Below are 15,942 nucleotides of genomic sequence, written 5' to 3'. Positions count from 1 at the left end.
TCCCCTTCCCACTGACAGCCATCTTCCTCAGCAATAAAATCTCCCACATTTACCATCTTCAACTCTGTGTGACCTCATTTCTCCTGGATGCCGGGTGCAGGTGCAAAAGTCTGTCACACTGACCCTCCACTGAGCTGCTAACATTTAAGCTGTCCATGGATGTCGAAGCTAAAAGGACACTGTAACACTTCCTCTGGGGCTTCAGGGGTCACGGGCTCCCTCCCCTAGACACTGCCACAGAACCAATACAGAGTTGGGTCTTGCTGGTGCCCAAAGGTGCTCGTCCCAGCTCCTGCATACATTCACCTGCCCTCTCCCTCCCACAATGGGTGAAGCAGCAAGTGAGCGAAGTTCACCCCTGTCAGTGCCTGTGCAGTCCAGTTCCCACCCACGAAGGGGTCAGGGAAATTTCCTTATTCAACAGGTTTTCTCTCCACCCCATTCCTTATCATGATCCCAAGGAATTTCAACACTGGGACTGTGTGTGCTGACCACTCTGACTTCACTGATTGATCCCAAGTATCCCAGCCAGGTTTCTGGTGCCACATAGACAATCCATTCATGGCTTCACCTTCTGCCTTAATATAGTAAGTCCTAACTTAAAATCACCAATAGGTTCTTGGAAACTGAAATTTTAAGCGAAATTGTGTATAATGAAACCAATTTTACCACAGTTCATTGATACAGACAAGAGTTGAGTTTCTACGGCCTATTTCTGATCTCAGAAACATTACCGAACTTCTAAATAAACACCAAAACACTTCTATTGTTAAATATTGAAATAAGAGCTAGACATACATTTTAAAAATATTAATAAAAACAAATAAGATAACGATTTACCCACTTTTTGGTGAACCAGTGAGTGACAGCAATTGTAGTGGTGGTGGGTTAAATCAAGGAATAAATGTTTACAATGCAAAAATTATAAGGAGTACCTCCTACCCAAGGTTCAAAAACAATCACTGAGTGCTTTAGTACAGCATCATTTATTGTTGTGCACCAAACAATTATCAGATACTTTAGGATGTCTTCTTGTACAATAAGTTGTATTCATTCATTTTCCAACTTGCTTATTCCAATTCAGGGTTGCAGGGGGCCAGAGCCTATCCCAACAGCTCAGGACACAAGATAGGCACCAACCCTGGACAGAATGCCATTGCATGGCAGGGTGTACTCACACACATACCCACACTCACTCAGAAACAATTTACAGATGCCAAGAACCTAACGTGAACATCTTTGGGATGTGGGAGGAAAACTGAAGTACCGGGAGGAAAACCAAAGTACTAGGAGAAAATGCAGGCAGACATAGGGAGAATGTGCAAATTCCACACAGACAGTGGCCCTGGCTGGGAATCTATTTTTTTCTCATCAAATGTCAACCTAAAAAATCCAAAAGTTCAGAATCTAATTTAAAAAGTTTATTCAAGCACAAGGGTTGAAGAGTGCCACCTGGGAGCATAGATTTAAGTTGCCCTGAATAATGCACACTCCAATTAGTGGCAGTTACAAATGGTTTTTTTGGGGGAGGGGGTGGTTTGAGACAGTCTCGCTCTGTCGCCCAGGATGCAGTGCAGTGGCATGATCTTGCCTCACTGCAACCTGCGTCTCCCAGGTTCAAGTGATTCTCCTGCCTCAGCCTCCCAAGTAGCTGGGATTACAGACGCCTGCCACCATGCACAGCTAATTTTTATATTTTTAGTAGAGCCAGGGTTTCGCCACGTTGGCCAGGCTGGTCTTGAACTCCTGACCTCAGGTGATCTGTCCGCCTCAGTCTCCCAAAGTGCTGGGATTACAGGCATTAGCCACCACACCTGGCCAGTTACAAATGGGTGGGTTTTTTTGTTTGTTTGTTTGTTTGTTTGTTTGTTTGTTTGTTTTTTGAGATGGAGTCTCACTCTCTTGCCCAGGCTGGAGTGCAGTGGCGTGATCTTGGCTCACTGCAACCTCCGCCTCTTAGGTTCAAGCGATTCTCCTGCCTTGGCCTCTCGAGTAGCTAGGATTATAGGCTCCCACCACCATCCCAGGCTAATTTTTGTATTTTTAGTAGAGACAGGGATTTCACCATGTTAGCCAGGTTGGTCTTGAACTCCTGACCTCAGGTGATCCACCTGCCTCAGCCTCCCAAATTGCTGGGATTACAAGTGTGAGCCACCTCCCCCAGCTGTTTTTTAAAGGAAAAAACAAGAGGCAGTTTCTAAGTTTACCAAGAATTTACATTAAAATAATAAAAGCTATTGATTGGCTATAAATTGTTCTTTGTGTCACAAACTCCAGGAATATGAAGATAATGGGTGAGGCAGCTAGCCAGGAACAAAATATATTTTAACAATTGCCCCAAGCATGGGTGTGGGGGTAGGACTAATGCCCCATACTCAGGTCTGTCTCAGCCTGATAAATTTTGCATAACTCACAAACTCAGACAGCTCTGAACTATCTTTCAATTTTCCAATATTATAACAAAATGACATTATTTGGTTATTCGAGGACCTGCTATATTCCATAAACACTGCTCTTCCCCAAAGACTATTAAATTCCTCTCTCTGACTCTTTTCCGGTCACCTCTTCCTCTGTCTAATTTCTATGAGACCTGCACTTTAATCCTGATAATCCCTAATTTCTATGTAATCTATTCGTATCTTTTCCTTTTATCTAAGACAAATTTGGATGGAATTTCTTCTATCCAAAATTTCAATTCAGAGAAATCTGAGTTTGCTTCCTGGCTTCTCCATTAATCAGCTGGTGAGTTTGGGTAAGTTATATGGCTTCCTCAAGCTATAATTTTCTCAAACATAAAATGGAGTTTATAAGGCCGGGTGAGGTGTCTCACACCTGTGATCCCAGAGCTTTGGGAGGCTGAGGTGGGAGGATTGCTTGAGGCCAGGAGTTTGAGACCAGCCTGGACAACATAAACAGACCCAATGTGCCTGGACAGCATAGAGAGACCCAATGTCTACAAAAAATTTTAAAGATTAGCCAGGGGTGGTGGTGCATGCCTGTAGTCCCAGCTCCTCTGGAGGCTGAGGCAGGAGGATCATTTGAGCCCAGGAGTTTGAGGCTGCCAAGAATTATGATCACACCACTGCACTCCAGCCTGGGTGACAAAGGAAGACATCGTCTCAAAAAGAATGGAGCTTATAACCTATACCTTAGGAATTGTAAGAATTAGAAATAATTAATGGAAGGGGCCTAGTCCAGGGCTTGTTGGAATAAGTTAGCTGCTACCCACGTGTATCCCCATGAACCGCCAATTTGACTAAACTTTCTCTAATTTTCTAGCTTCCTTTAACATACTGATATTCCACCATATCCACATTGCCAATCTCTCCTCTTTTGTGGAGTCCTGATAAGTAAGCAACAATGAGGAAGGGGTCCCAGATGGGGTAGAACAATTGTTCTGAGAGATGACTAATCACAGAAAACCTGCTGGCACAACATCCTGTTCCCAATACCTCATTCTGCACATATCCCCCTCCAGTAAGATTCTAAAAAACTTCCCTCCAACCCCTGCCTCTTTGCAGACAACTCCTTCTCTGCTATGCTGCCCATTGTACCTTGCAATGTATCTTCATACTTTCTCGAATAAATCTGCTTTTCATTACCTTTGATTGTCTTTGTAAATTCCTTTACCACCTGCCACACCTGCCCCAGCCAGTCACACACAGGACACCCTTCTATTGAAATCAGGAAATAAGACTGTAACCATGGCAACTAGCACAGACACATTTATGTTACTCAACATCATTTGGAACCTCAGGGTTCCTCACCCATCCTTTGACTTCTAATCCTGCTCACAGCATCAAGTTATTTTTTTTTTCTTTAAACAAAAATTTATTTTACGTAGAGATGGGGGATGGTCTCACTATGTTGCTCAGGTTGGTCTTAAACTCCTGACATCAAGCAATCCTCTCGCCTCAGCATCTCCAGTAGCTGGGATTACAGGCACCAGCCACCACACCTGGCTCACAGAATCTATTTATAAGCTTTTCCTCTCTACTTAAAACCCTAGTTCTACTCCCCATCCTTCTCATTCTTAGGAGATACTTTTGTCTCTCACTTCTCACTTTATCAACAAGCCTACCATCCATCATTAAGTCATTTTCCCTCCCCTTCACCATCTTTTCATCCAATTCCACCTATGGCCTGTGTAAAAGTCATTCTCCAAAGTCGACTTCCCATCTCTTTGTAACAGTCCTGTGATAATCTCTTTTCCCTCTTAGAGCTTCAGTCTCCCCTCTTTGCTTTATCTTGACCAGTAAACACACGTTTGAGTCTTACAACTAAAGGTAATTCCCTCAACCTGGCTCCCTGAGCTACTCCAGTTCCTCCATTCCCTTCACTCCTTGGAAATGTATTTTACACTCCTCCTCTTTACCTCTCCCTTGCTCTTAATGTCTTAACTCAAACCACTCCAGACAAACAACTTTTCAAGGTGATCCTAAACTTTCTGATTGCCAAATCCAAAAGCATTTTCCAGCCTTCATCCTACCTGATCTCTACTCATTATTTGACACTGTTGACCGCAGATGTTGTATGGAACCGAGAAATAGGAAGAAAAGGGGAGTGGGCCCCCTTTCATATCCTTAACTCAAGTCTTCACAAAATGTTAGAGTGCAGGCCTGGTTGACTACCTGTCTGTAGTTCACCGCATTATTATTCCCAGTTCTTCACTTGTCAGGTGATTTTGCAGTTCTTCCCACTACAGGTGGAGTATCATCCCCTGACTCTTGACTTTGGGTTCAGCCATGTGACTTGCTCTGGCCAATGGAATAGACAAGTGTTAACGAGTGTCCTGAAATGCACTTAAATGGTTGGTCTTGCTCTCTTGCCTTTCTGGTCTCAAACACTATGAGAAGTCCATGCCTAGTATAGCCCACTGGTCCAGGAAGAGTGAAAGACATGTTGAGCAGAGATACCCTGCCAATCTACAAACTGCAGCCTAAATTAGAGCCACCCCAGCTGACCACAGCCTCTTAAGTGAGAAACAAATACTTCATGTTGTATGCCACTGCCTTTTGGGTTGGTTGGTTACATAACTTTATTGTGACAATAGCTATCTGATACACACTTCCTTCAAAAAAGTTTATCTTACCTTAGCTTCTGGAGCACTTAACTCTTCTGATTCTGCTCCAATTGTACTTGAACTTCCTAGTCTTCTCCACCATGTTTTTTAGTCCATCTGCAAGCTCGGTTCTCTTTTCAGCCTTCTTTTCTAGCCACTTCTCACTCTCTCCCTGAGTGATCTCATTTAATCCTGGAGGGTAAAAAATAATTTTACATTTGACTTTGAAAGTTTTCCTTTAAACTTCAGACCCAGATGCTGGCTGCCTTCTGAGCATTGCTGCTTAAAATCCTGCTACCACTTCAAACTCAATATTTTTATTTTATTTTATTTTATTTTTTGAGACAGAGTCTGGCTCTGTCACCCAGGCTGGAGTGCAATGGGGCAATTATAGTTCACTGTAGCCTCGACCTCCTGGGCTCAAGTGATCCTCCTGCTTCCACCTTCCCAGTAGCTGAGACTACAGGTGCATGCCACTACGCCTGGGTAAAAACTCAATATTTTAAATGAATTTCTGAATTCATGACAAAATCAGCTCTGACTCCTTCCCATCTTCTCCCTGACAGATAAACCACCACCTATTATTATTTACTCAATAGCCACAAATTTGGATCATTCCATCCCAGTCCTACACAAAGACAAGAAACCCGGGATGAGTCACTGCACCTGAGCAGATCCATGGACTGGTTGCCTTGTGCCAACATGACTGGGACAAAGATCAGTCTCTGGAAGTTTGCCCTCCAAGCTTCATTCAGAGCTTGGTTCAGAAGACAGATTCAGAACAATTTTATCTTTGCTTCAATCATAATGACCCCCTGACTACCATTCCAAATGTAAACCCTTCAGACTATCTCTCTCCCTCATTGCTCTTAATTCCTCCTCACTACTGGCTTGTACTTTAAGCCAGACTCTTAACTTTTTCTCAGAATACGCCTGCTACCGCCTGCCTTAAATGAGCTTTGGCCTCCCTTTGATAACACTACATCCCTTACAGCCTTTCTGAGACAAAGTTGATGGTTCTGTTCTTCCACCATCATCCTCAATGTCTGGCCCTGGTCCTCTCACTGCACTGCCTTCCAAATGCCAACTGTGAATCAATCATCCTTCTCTAGTCTTATGCACCTGAAGTGCCAAGGGCAACTGGAGAAGAGAGCACAAACGTGCAAACTGGTGCTGCCACTACCCTGAGGTACCAATCTCTGCAAAGGTCTGTGTGCCTCCCTTCCCCAGTGCCTTGTACCTGCCCCTAGTAAATTCACACTCATATTTACCTGTTTGGAAACACCTCACTAATTTTCTCAAGCTCTAGAACTCCACTACACACACATGCACACAGAGTAGTTTGCCTCACTACTCTTCATTTAAAAAAAGACATCACTGTATGAGAACTCCCTTATTCCAGTACTATTGCTACATCACAAGTCATGCCAAACTTAGCAGCAGCAGCATAAAACAACAGCTATTTTCCTATTCTCACAGATTCTGTGATTCAGTGTTTTCGGTATATTCAAGGAATCGTGCAACAATCAACACAGTCAATTTTAGAACATTTTCTTCACCCCAAAGAGAAACCCCATACCCATTAACAGTAAGTCCTTATTTCAACCCAACCTCCCCAGCCCTAGCCAGCTACTAAACTATTCTAGCTCTACAGATTTGCCTATTCTGGACATTTCATATAAATGGAATAATATAAAATGCGACCTTGTGTGACTGACTTTTTCCAGCTACCCTAATGTTTGTAGCATTCATCTATATTGTAACATGTATCAGTACTTCATTGCTTTTTGTGGCCAAATAATATTCCATTGTATAGCTATACTACATTTTCTTTATCCATTCGTTAGTTCATAGACGTTCGAGTTGTTTCTGTTTTAACTATTGTCAGTAATGCCACTATGAATATTCACGTACAAGTTTTTATATGGACATATGTTTTCAATTCTCTTTTTTTTTGAGACAGGGTGTTACTCTATCTCCCAAGCTGGAGTACAGTGGCATGATCACTGCAGCATCAGCCTCCCACCTCAGGTGGTTCACCCACCTCTGCCTTCCTCCTGAAGAGCTGGGACTACAGGTGTATGCCACCATGCCCAGCTAATTTTTAAAATTTTTTGCAGAGATGGGGTTTTGCCATGTTGCCCAGGCTGGATGTTTTCAATTCTCTTGTGTAGATACATAGAGAGTAGAATTGTTGGGTCATATGGTAACTCTATGTTTAACTTTTTTTTTTTTTTTTTTTTTTTGAGGCAGTGTCTTGCTCTGTCACCTAGGCTGAAGTGTAGTGGCATGATCATAATATACTGTAACCTTGAAATCAGCCAAAGTGACCCTCCAGCCTTGGCCCCCCGAGTAGGTAGCACTATAGTTGCAAGCCACCACCCCTGGCTAACTTTTGTCTTTTTTATAGAGACAGGATTTCGCCATGTTGCCCAGGCTGCTGTCAAACTCCTGGGCTTAAGTGATCCTCCTGCTTTGGCCTCCCAAAGTGCTGGGATTACAAGCATAAGTCACCACTCCCAGCCTGGTTTTGTATGTTCTTTTCATTTTAGCTATTCTAGTGGGTATGAAGTGACATCTTATTGTTTTCATTGCATTTTCCTAATAGCTAATGGTGTGAGCATCTTTTTCATTTGTATATCTTCTTTGGAGACATGTCTATTCAGATTCTTTCCCCATATTTCAATTGGTTTATTTTATGTTATTATTGTTGAGTTGTAACAGTTCTTTACATATTTTGGATATAAATTCCTTATCAAATATGTGATTCACAAATATCTTTTCCCATTCTGTAGATTGTCTTTTCACTTTCATTATAGAGTTCTTTGAAGGATAAAATGTCAGCTAAGTTCAATTTATCTATTTCTTCTTCTGTTGTTTATGCATTTGGTATCATATCTAAGAAGCCATTGCCTAACCCAAGCCAATGAATGTTTATTCTATGTTTTTATCTAAGAGTTTTATAGTATTAGCTCAGGTCTGTGTTCATTTCAAGCTAATTTTTATAAATGCTGTGAGGTAGGGCCCCAACTTCATTCTTTTGCATGTGGATGTCCAGTTGTCCACATACCATTCACTGAAAAAGACTATTCTTTACCTATTGAATTATCTTGTCACTCTTGTTGAAAATCAATTGATCATAAATGTAAGGGTTTATTTCTGGATTCTCAATTATATTTCAGGCATCCATATTTCTACTTTTATGTCAATATAACACTTTTCTTGATTACTGTAACTTTGAAGTAAGTTTCAAATTAGGAAGGGTGAGTCCTCCAACTTTGTTTTTCTTTTTCAAGATTGTTTGGCTATTCTAGGTCCCTACATTTCCAAAAGAATTTTAGGATAAGCTTGTCAATTTCTGCAACAATAACAACAAAAACAGCCACCTAGTAAGTTTTGATAAGGACTTTTTGAATCTGCAGTTCAGTTTGTGGAGTATTGCCATCTTAAGAATATTAACTTTTCTGATCAATGAACATGGCATACCTTTCCATTTGTTTCGGTCTTTATCAATTTTTTTTAGCTGCAAAACAAAAATATTTTACAGATTTCAGTGCCAACTCTTGCACTTCTTTATTAAAGTTACAAGTTTTTGGAGAAGGAGGGTCTTCCCTCCGTTTGTCTCGGTCAGTCTAGCTAAAGGTTTTTCCATTCTGTTGATCTTTTCAAAGAACCAGCTTTTGGTTTATTGACTTACCCTGTTGTTTTCTGTTCTCTGTTTCATTTATTTGTTCTCTAATCTGTTTGTTTGTTTGTTTGTTTGTTTGTTTGTTTGTTTGAGACGGAGTCTCGCTCTGTCGCCCAGGCTGGAGTGCAGTGGCACGATCTCGGCTCACTGCAAGCTCTGCCTCCTGGGTTCACAACATTCTCCCACCTCAGCCTCCTGAGTAGCTGAGACCACAGGCGCCCACCATACTACACCCGGCTAATTTTTTGTATTTTTAGTAGAGACAGGGTTTCACCGTGTTAGCCAGGATGGTCTCGATCTCCTGACCTCGTGATCTGCCCGCCTCGGCCTCCCAAAGTGCTGGGATTACAGGCGTGAGCCACCACGCCCAGCCCCTCTCATCTTTACTATTTCCTCTCTTCTGCTTGCTTTAGATTTAGTTTGCTCGTATTTTTCTGATTTTTCAAGGTAAAAGATTAGGCTATTGATTTGGGAACTTTCTTCCTTTTTAATATATACATTTATAGCTATAAATTTCCCTCTTGGTACTGTTTTAGCTGTATCCAGTAAGTTTTGGTATGTTGTGTTTTGATTTCCATTCCTCTTGATAAGTTTTCTAATTTCCCTTGTGATTTTGTTTTTAATCCACTGGTTATTGTAAATATGTTGTTTAATTTCTATATATTTGTGAATTCCCAAATTTCTTTCTGCTACTGAGTTCTAACTTAATTCCATTGTGGTGCAGAACACAGCTTTTGTGTTATTTCAATCTTTAATTTTATTTTATTTTGAGAAGGAGTCTCACTCTGTTGCCCAGATTAGAGTGTGGTGGTGTGATCCTGATTCACTGCAACCTCTGCCTCCTGGGTTCAAGCAATTCTCCTGCTTCAGCCTCCTGAGTAGCTGGGATTATAGGCATGCACCACCACACCTGGCTAATTTTTGTGTTTTTAGTAGAGACGGGGTTTCACCATGCTGGCCAAGCTGGTCTTGAACTCCTGACCTCAGGTGATCCACCTGCCTCAGCTTCCCAAAGTGCTGGGATTACACGCGTGAGCCACCATGCCCGGCCGTTATTTCAGTTTTTTAAAATGTTTTTGTGTGGTCTATCAAAAAGAGTGTTCTATGTGCACTTGAGAAGAATATGTATTCTGCTGTTATTCAAACCTACTATTCTCTTGTTCCTAGTTGTCCTACCCATTACTGAAAATGGAATAATGAAAATAATGAAGTCTCCAACTATTTTGTTGAAGGGATTCTACTCTTAAATATCTCTTAGGTGCTCCAAAATTGATTTTATGCTCTCTCATGTCTCAAATTCATCCAGTTAACGACACCCAGGTGCTCTCACCAGAAACTTGGTGGCCATCCTGGATTCCTCCTTTTTCGTCATGTCCTACATCCAATAGACAACCAAGTCCTGCTAATTTTGCTTTTCGATTCACTCCTTTTTATCTCATCCATCCCTTCCTAGTCCAGGTCCTTGCATCTCACATCGGATCTATTATAATCAGTCTACTTGCCTTCATTCTTAACATTGTTTTGCTAATGTTGTTCATTCCACCTGGAACAACACACTGATTCTGTAAGACTTAACTGCAGAGTTACCCTCTCCCCTGGGGATTCTTCCCTATATGATCTCATTCTCCCCTTTGGCCTCATGATCTCCTGTGTATATCTCTGTCCTAGAAGTTATCACATGATTTTACCACTTTCTTATCCACAGGACAGCTCTTTCTGTCATTGCAGAGTAGTGAGGAGCACAGGCTCTGGGGTTGGACTGTATAGTTTAAAATCCTGACTCTACCAATTTTTAGTTGTGTGATTCGGCAAATTATTAATCTCTCTATGCTTCAGTTTCCTAATCCATCATATAGGGATGATACTAGTACCTACCTCATAGGATTAAATTGAAGTAATAGATGCAAAGTACTTAAATTAAGTGTCAATCTTAACATTATATTCACTTTGGTGGCCCCAGCACTTTAAAAAAGGGCCTGGCAGAGAAGGTACTTAGTTAGCATAGCTTGAACTGAAATGTTAAACTACTTGCTTTTTTTTTTTTTTTTTTTTTTTTTTTTTTTTTTTTTTGAGATAGACTCTAACTCTTTTGCCCAGGCTGGAGTGCAGTGGCATGATCTTCACTCACTGCAACCTCCACCTCCCAGGTTCAAGTGATTCTCCTGCCTCAGCCTACCAAGTAGCTGGGACTACAGGCGCACACCACCATGCCCAGCTAATTTTTGTATTTTTAGTAGAGATGGCGTTTCACCATGTTGGCCAGGCTGGTCTCGACTGACCTCAAGTGATCCACCTGCCTTGGCCTCCCAAAGTGCTGGGATTACAGGCGTGAGCCACCACGCCCAGCCTATTCTGCTCTTCATGTTTGAAATACTGTTCCCCTTCCTCTCCGTTGCTTAATTGATGAATTCATTCTTTGAGATCCAGCTTGTGTGGCTTTCCTCGGTAAAGAGAAGACTTCCCTTCCACCCCAGGCAGGCAATCACTCTATATTGTTCCTGTCACACTGTGTGACTTTGAGTCATTGCAATAATCACAGCCACCATTTATGAAGCACCTGCTGGGTGCTAGGACTATAATATGACTTCTTTCATTTAATCCTCACAATCATCCTGCTGTAAGCCAAGAATTGTTGTCTTCATTTTATTGATTAAAAAAACTGAAGCTCAGAGTGGTTAAATAACTTGCCCAAGGTCAGATGGTTAATAATCAAGTAACAGACTGAAGTTAGTAGCCAGGCATAACCTCAAAGCTCATACAATTTTTATTTTATTTTTATTTTTTATTTTTGCTTTTAATCGTTTGCAAGTCTGCCTCTCCACATATACCATGAGCTTCTTGGAGGCAGAGATCTGTTCCAGCAGATAGTTCTCTTAGGGGAAGAAATATGTCTTCCTATAAGGCCTAACATTTCCTAGGTGCAGTGCATCAATTGTATCAATACTCCTTCCTTCTGTCTCTCTCCATGGTATCCAGGGATGATTCTATGCTGGCAGAAGGATAAAGACAAAGAATGATAATTGAGCAGCAACAAAACAGCTCAGCCCCCAGGGCCCTCTTGGCCATGTTTGCTGTTCCAGGTGTCACTGGGGGCTGTGAAGAGGCCTCCCTGGAGTCTGAGCTCACTGGGTCCCCTGGGCAGTGATGTCACCCTCCTGCTCTGCAAGGCCTCTCAGTCCACAATCATACTGCCATCACCCGTGTTTCCACGCGGCTTAGTAAGGAAGTCAGACCTCGCCAACATGTCCCTGCCTGAGACAACTTCTGTGATCTTGATTTTGGGGGTCCATTCCTTTGCTCAGAGTTCTCCTTCCATGAGTGGACAGCTTTCCTCCCCGTCCTTCACCCTGACTTATCTGTCCCCTGTAACTGTAAGCTTCACACAGTACTTTGCTCTACTCAAATGGCCTGGAATCTCTGACACATTAGTCTAAATTAGGAAGCACAGGGGATTAAAAAAAATGCTCCTCTATAATTTTGTCAGACTGGAAATGGGAAAAGATGAACAAGAAGAAATTAGGGCAACTCGTCAACTTTTCCAGCATCTGGCTGTGACAGAGCTCCTTGACTTTAAAGTAGCTGGAAACTTGAAGGGCTTCAACTCTGAACTTTGAGGTTTTTCACTTGCCTGTCTCCATTAGCCTTAAGGAAAGCAACTCCAGCGAGGGATTCTCTCCCTCTAGCCACCAACCCCTAGTTTAATTCAAATTCGGCAAGTAATCATCAAGCAACCAAACAGACAGCTGTTTACCCTAATACTTGGCATTATGGGATATGCTTTAAAACCAAAATGTGACAGACATTTCTCTACCTTAAATCCTTACATGGCCTCATTGCACCTAGAATAAAATCCAAACTATACCATGGCCCTGTGCACCTTCTCCCTCGCCACTCCCAGCTGCATCCTGTTCTCCTCTTCCTGTGTCCACTCCCCTCCAACCACATCAGCCACCTTTCAGGCCCTCAAACACACCAAGAGCTGGACCACTTCAGGCTTTTGCAATTTGTATTTATGTTGAGAGCTGCATGACAAGTCAGAGTTCATAGGTCTTAGGTTGCTTATCTCCTTAGAGACAGTAACAAACAGAATGTGGACCACTTGAGCATGGCAATTGAAGTTGCAGTACTAAAAGTCAAAATTGAAAGGATAGGGAGAGCCTGACCATTCTAGAATGCAGCACTGGGCCCAGGCCTCAGGTCAAGATGCTGCTCCAATAGAGGAGCAGAGGTATGGGCTATCTTAGTTCCCCTGGTTCCTCTCACTGGTATAGCACTGGCTTAGGGGCCAGCTCCTGAGTTAGATCATCTAAGGCTACGATGAAGACTGCATTCTTTTCCTTCATCCACTCATCCCAGTTTGTAATTAAACAATATTTGTTTGTATGTTTGTTTTCTTTCTCCCTCACCAGACTGTAAATCCAAGGGGAGGCAGGGACCATGTCTGATTTGTTTAATGTATTCTTAGAACCTAAATCAGTGCCTGGCACATAGTAGGTGCTTAATAAATATTTGATGACCAAATGAATGATAAAGGTGATCTGTACCTTCAGACAGCATCTGTCATCTATTTGGGGAAGCTGGTATAGCATACACAAAGCAGGTAGACATTATGCTTTATAAATTGGGTATGCAAGAAGTAGTGCATTACTTCAATTCCCTTCAATCAATTTAAATCTACCTCCAAATCCCCATTCTGCTGGATTACTGGGAAATTCAGTCCCAACCCAGGGTTGGGAAAAGACCTAGGGGGCTTTCCTAGAGCAGAACATTTAGGGGAATCTCCAACTGAGATGCTCATTGCCCCAGCCTTGGTGGCCTTGCAAGGTAGCTCTACGACTCCCAGAACACTCCTCCCCTTAGGAAGTATTGTGGGGTTAGGAACCCTGGGGTCTGGAGTCCACTGAGAGGCCATTCCTTTCTACCATCTCACCACCTCTCCCAGGTGCCCCAAGGGAGCAGCCTAGGGTTCTTGCCTCCTTGGGAACCACCCCCAAATCTTGAAGAGCTCTCCCCTCCTCTCTGCCCTCTCCACTTCGGACTTATCCCTTCAGATACTAGCCTGCTCCACTTCCCCAGGGAGCATCAGCCCAGCACAGAATTTAGATTTCCTTCTGACTGCTTTCCTTTCTGTTTTGCCATGCTAATGGCTCTGCCAGTGGTATCCAAAGCCTGGCTGTCTCCTTGGAATGGGAAAAGAAAATCAGGAGAATGGAAGACAAAATAAAAACTTGATACATTATCCTGTTCTACACCAAATAGGAAACTCTACAAAGGCAGACACAATAAGGTCCTAAGTTGAAAATAATCAAGTACCAAATATATGGTGTAATCAGAGGTGTTTGGGATTAGTTTATTTCTCACCTCTAGTCTGTCTCTAAGGCCCCTCTCTCACAAACTATGTGCCCTTCCTAGGCAATCCAATTTTTTTTTTTAGACAGGACCTTGCTCTGTTTCCCAGGCTGTAGAGCAGTGGCACAGTCATGGCTCACTGCAGCCTTGACCTCCCAGGCTCAAGCGATCCTCCTGCCTCAGCCCCTTCCCACTTCCCTACTGAGAAGCTGGAACTACAGGCATACACTACCATGCCCGGCTAATTTTTTTTTTTTTTGAGATGGAGTCTCACTATATTGCCCAGACTGGTCTCAAACTCCTGGGCTCAAGCAATCCTCCCACCTCGGCCTCCCAAAGTTCTGGGATTACAGGCATGAGCTACCACACCTGGCCAGCAATCCAATTTTCTTGCACACTAGAGAGACTCCCCTGAATACACATTTACACCATGAAATCTTGTCAATTATTCTACTTCCATAGTGGCTTGGATCTCTGCATTTCTCGCTTGCACCATTGCTATTACCACATGTCAAGGTGTAACATCTTGTGCCAGAACTTTTATAGTAATTTACCAATTTATTTTCCTAAAATCCTCCTTCACCAGTATTCATTCCTTTGCTCTTCTATTCAAAGAGTATTTTTGGAGCAATGACGCTGACACCAACTGTGTGACCTTGGGCAAGTTGCTGATATCCCTAGTGCTTCCATTTTTCAATCTGTAAAATCCAGATAACAATAATAATATCTCTCCTATATGAGTGTTATATTGTTATAAGACATGCCCGAGGCCAGGTATGGTGGTCCATGCCTGTAGTCCCAGCACTTTGGGAGGCCAAGGAGGGAGGATCGCCTGAGCCTAGAAGTTCAACACCAGAAACATAGGGAGATGCTATCTCTACAAAAAATAATTTTTTTAATTAGCTGGGCATGATGGTGCACACCTGCGGACCTGGGTACTCAGGATGGTGAGGTGGGAGGATCATTTGAGCCCAGCAGTTTGAGGCTGCAGTGAGTCATGATCATGCCACTGCACTCTAGCAACTGAATAAGACCTGGTCTCAAAAAAAAAAAAAGTCCCTGGCATATAAGTAGTGCTTGATAAATATTGGCTATTTTATTTTCTGTTGCTATTGTAATTGTCGTTGTTGATATTACTTGTCAGGTATTCTTAGATGTTGAAGATACAGTGGTAAACAAGACAGGCAAGATCCCTGTGCTTATGGAGCTTTCCATATGATCAGGGGAGAAAAAGGGATGTGTGTGTGTGTGTGTGTGTGTGTGTGTGTGTGTGTGTGTGTGTGTAAAATCTCAGATAGTTGCAGAGGCTATTTAAAGAATTAAAATGGAGTGACATAGTACCCATATCCATTAAGATGGCTATTATGAACAAACAGAAAATAACCGTGTTGGTGTGGATGTGGAGAAATTGGAATACTTGTACATTGCTGATAGGAATGTAAAATGTTACAGCCACTATGGAAACCACTGTGGTAGTTCTTCAAAAATTAAAGCTAAAACTACCATACGATATAGCAATTCCACTTCTAGGCCTACAGCCAAAAGAATTGAGAGGAGGGACTCAAAGAGATACTTGTACACCAATGTTTGTAGCAACATTATTCACAATAGTCACTAGTAGAAACCATCCAAATGCCCATTGACAGATGAATAGATAAAATGTGATATGTACATACAATACAACGGAATATTATTCATTCTTTTTTTTTTTTTTTTTTTTTGAGACGGAGTCTCGCTCTGTTGCCCAGGCTGGAGTGCATGGCACGATCTTGGCTCACTGCAAGCTCCGCCTCCCAGGCTCACGCCATTCTCCTGCCTCAGCCTCCCAAGTAGCTGGGACTAC

Source organism: Hylobates moloch, unplaced genomic scaffold, assembly GCF_009828535.3.
Source record: "Hylobates moloch isolate HMO894 unplaced genomic scaffold, HMol_V3 SCAFFOLD_15, whole genome shotgun sequence".
NCBI classification, from domain to species: domain Eukaryota; kingdom Metazoa; phylum Chordata; class Mammalia; order Primates; family Hylobatidae; genus Hylobates; species Hylobates moloch.
This window is presented reverse-complemented; position numbering follows the sequence as displayed.